Source organism: Mustela lutreola, chromosome 5 (genome assembly GCF_030435805.1).
Source record: "Mustela lutreola isolate mMusLut2 chromosome 5, mMusLut2.pri, whole genome shotgun sequence".
In the NCBI taxonomy this organism is placed as follows: Eukaryota; Metazoa; Chordata; class Mammalia; order Carnivora; family Mustelidae; genus Mustela; species Mustela lutreola.
In genome coordinates this window covers 82,289,723-82,293,957 of record NC_081294.1, presented here as the reverse complement: position 1 = coordinate 82,293,957, position 4,235 = coordinate 82,289,723, and the positions used below count along the sequence as shown (strand labels likewise).

Here is a 4,235-nt window from a genome sequence, read left to right as displayed (position 1 = left end):
ATGTAGAGGGAACAAGTTGGAAGAAAAAAGTTCGAGATAAGAGGATGTCGGATCATTTTTTTGCTATAGAAATCATCACTTTTAATGCTATAGAAGATACAAAAAGTCTTTGACTTTGACTCTAATTAGATGGGAGGCCATCAGGGTTTGAGCAGAGGAATGACATGATCCAACTTGGATTTGAAAACAAGGTCATTAGCTTATGATCTCAAAGTGGACTGGAGGGACAAGGACAGAAGAAGCAAGTCCAGTGGGGTGGTGCTGACTACTGTCAGGTTAAGGAACAATGAAGGGTTGGATGGGGGTAGAAATGGTGGAAATGATGAGAAATATCATTGGGGATGTTTCGAATGTGGAGCTCGTATGATTTCTTGAACCATCTAACGTTTCATTTTGGAAATACAATACACACATAGAAAAGTGCATCAAATAGAAATGTCAAATTTACCAATGTCTTATAATATAATATATGTAATATAAAGAAGATACCATGTATCTACCATCCAGAGTAAGAAATAAAACATGGACAGTGCTCCAGCTGATCCACTCAACAAGCTGGAAGAAAGACTGAGTTAAGTACAAGCTCAGGAGATCTGAAAGAGACCCAATCATACTTACAGAAGTGAAAAGGACGGAGTCTGAAATAAAAATTTCACTAGGTAGGATGCACAGCAGAAGAGACACTGCAAAATAAAGGATTAGTGAACTTTCCAAGATGGTGGGTTTTTTTTTTTTAATTTTTATTTTTTAAAAGATTTTATTTATTTATTTGACAGAGAGAGATCACAAGTAGGCAGAGAGGCAGGCAGAGAGAGAGAGAGGAAAGCAGGCTCCCCGCTGAGCAGAGAGCTCAATGCGGAACTTGATCCCAGAACCATGAGATCATGACCTAAGCCAAAGGCAGAGGCTTAACCTACTGAGCCACCCAGGCGCCCCAAGATGGTGTCTTTAATGAAAAGGGATGGATCTACATTCTTAAGAAACATGACAGACATCTTCCAAGAGAAATAAAAGTTGTTCCTGAGGGTTCTGCCACTGCCAGAGGAAATACTCTCTTCATAGTAGAAAACACGGAGTCAGAGTGTTACTGGCTTACAAGGTGAATTGAGACTATTCTTGTTCAGTCCTGGTATCCAATCACAGTGGCTACAAATTCTAGAAAGCAAAAGACAATATTGGTAAACTATTTCTTAGAAAATTATGATCACCTAGATGGTATACAAGTTACAGGGTTTTGGCTACAGAGGAGTCCCCTCCTAAGACACCACCAGCTTGGAGCACCTGCTCACTTGGTTAACTTCACAAGAACACATACAGTAGCAGAGACTGCTCTAATTAAAAATATGGAACAAAAGATCCTGTTCCAGGCTATTCTGCTCCATTGGCAGAGAAGAGTATCACAGCAGCTTGAGAGAAAGACCATGACAAAGATGCTTTTGCACAGAGTAACACAGCTTTCATCGGTGCCTGTATTTGTAGTCAAGGATAGCTGTACCACTTATAATATATGTATGAGACAATAGGGGATGAAGATCTAAGACATTTAATGGTATCAAACTGTACAGAGGCACCACTAATGAGACCTGATTCTGGAAATCCTCTTAACACTATATTAAGGAGTTTAGATATTTTAGGTAAGAAATTCCTGGTTACTGAGAATTCAAAGGGCAACAAGCTGCTGCCATGTTATCTTAGAGTTAGTAAAGGGGATGGTACAGATAGACCTCATGTAAGATTGCACAAGGTATAAACCAAAGCCAAAACAAAAACAAAAACATGGTGTATTAAAGTATTTCCTTCGGTGCTGGTGGAGCCCTGTTTCAGAAATTAACAAGGCATCTCTTGAATTTTCCCTTCAGATACTAAATAGCCTTGGGATTAATGTCTTCAAGGATTCAAGTTCTGATTACAACATAGGCTCAGAAAAGGCTGATTATCTTGACACAGGACATGGCAGAGAAATTTACTACACTTGAGAAAAAGATACCTTGAAGATTTTGGTCATCGTCTTCTCCATACTGTCTTCAAGAGGGGTAGGATGGCAAAAGAGGAAAAAAATGCACAACTAAAAGAATGATCCAGAAACTGCATCCCATTAGGCCTTGCTTTATGACTAGATATGTGAGCACTCGTGGGTGTATGGGCTCACGTGTAAGCAGGCATCCATGTGTGTATGCAATACACGCTTACTCTACAGATGTATTCATGTTCTATGATACGTTATAGCCATGCTATTTGTTGGTTTATGAACATTCTGCCCTTCTCATTTGTTTTCTCCAACATTTAGGTAACCTCTAATTAGGAAATGCATTTAATCGTGTGAAAGATTAATGTTGAACTAAGCTTTTAAGGGCCTAATGCCAAGAGATAGTAATTCAATCTGGTACTGATCTTCTCACAAATAACAGAACCGAGAAACTTTTATATAGAACTGGAGATCACATGAAACAGATTTGAATAAAATTACCATGATTGCTTTATGTTTATATTTAACTTGTATTTTTGTACAAACAAGATTGTGTAAGGTATATTTAAAGCTTTAGTGATTTAAGAGTCTTTCTTACCCTTCATGATTTTTGAGTGCAGACTTCTAAAGAAATACGTGAAAACAAATTACATTGTCTTTTTCTCATTAATCATTAAATAAAGTATGGCCTCCCCAAAAACAGTTTCCAAATTAAGTTAGAACAAACCCTGGAGAAAACTGGGTTATAAACCTACAACATGTGGATAACAGTATGCAAGGAATTAGCAGGAAAACTCATGAAGTCCTAGTGATGTAGTGTTTTGCTATCACCTAGCTGGTGAAAATGCTTCATAAAAACGTCTTGCTTCTCTCTGAGGATGTGCCAGTGAGATGCTGGAGCCAGCTCCCATGGGCTCCTCAGGACCGACTGAATGCATCTCTTCCCAGCTCTACTCGCAGTGACATCAATAATGGCTTGAAATCACCCATGACAGAAGCATTACACCATGCAAACTGGCAACTCTCACTGATTAAGGCTTTTTTTTTTTTTTTTTGAAAACTCAATTATTAAGCATTTGCCCTTACAACATTGGGAGGACTATGAGCCTATACATGGTGCATTGTGGGTATCAAGATGAAAGACACCGTAGATATGGTTCCCGGGGAGACAGAATCTGAGATGAAGATATATGCATAGGAAGTTGTCTCAGACCTGACTTTCATTTTCTGTATTCCGATGCTTTGCCATTTGGGGCCTGGCCAGCACTAGGGGGGCTGCCCAATTTCTAGAGATAGTAACTACTCTGACTACAAGTGTGCTTTTTAAAGATTTTTTAAAATTTTTACTTGACAGAGAGGCAGGCAGATAGAGAGAGGGGGGAGCAGGCTCCCTGCTGAGCAGGGACCCAGATGCAGGGCTCGATCCCAGGACACTGAGATCATGCCCTGAGCTGAAGACAGAGGCTCAACCCACTGAGCCACCCAGGTTACCCACAAGTGTGCTTTTTAAAGGCAAACCTAACAATCCAAAGTCCACACCCCAAATCACCTGTCCTCACCACCCTAGGGTCAGGTAATGGGCATGTAAGGGCAGCCTCTGTAGCAGTGAGTAGACATTATTTTTTTTACAAAACTTGCCTCATTTGTCCCTTTGCTTGAAAATCCCATTAACCCTTCTTGCTCATGGGACCTCCCTCTCCCACTGCCTCCTGACTGACCCCAGTGCCTCCTGACTGACCCCAGTGCCTCCCTGTGCTGCCCACCATTGTGTAGTAGGACCCTTCTTCTTGAGAACTGAGTAACTATCTTCTCAGTGGCAATCATCTCCTTCACACCTAAATAATAACAAAATCTATAAAGACAGTAGTTCCTTGAAGAATGCTCTCAAGATCAACACATTTGAAAAAGAGATAGAAATATTTAGTCCCAAGAAAGGCCTCAGTCAACCCCACAGAAATGGGATGTTCTTCTAAAGCATTCCCTTTGAGGCAAAGGGCCTGACTTTCACAAGCCTGTGCTGATCAGGGTAGGGTGTCCAGATGGAAGACAGAGGGCTTGACCTCCCCTTGGAAGAAACTCTGGCTGCTAACATCACTCACAGAGGGATTCTGCTAAGTGCCGTGAGCCACCAATATCCTCAGGATCTAGGGGAAGCTCCTCAGTTCTCACAGAGGGCTGGGGAGATATACCTCTGCTCATAGGACACAACAAGAAGATAAAGTCAACTACCAGATGCTATCTTTTAATATTCATGAGCTTTCTGAGGGAG

At 40.9% G+C, this 4,235-nt stretch overlaps 1 pseudogene; it reads left to right on the top strand.

Moving 5' to 3' along the window:
• The first annotated feature begins 310 nt into the window (after positions 1 to 310).
• LOC131831148 (nicotinamide phosphoribosyltransferase-like) lies at positions 311 to 2,077 on the top strand (annotated as a pseudogene).
• Positions 2,078 to 4,235: the final 2,158 nt, after the last annotated feature.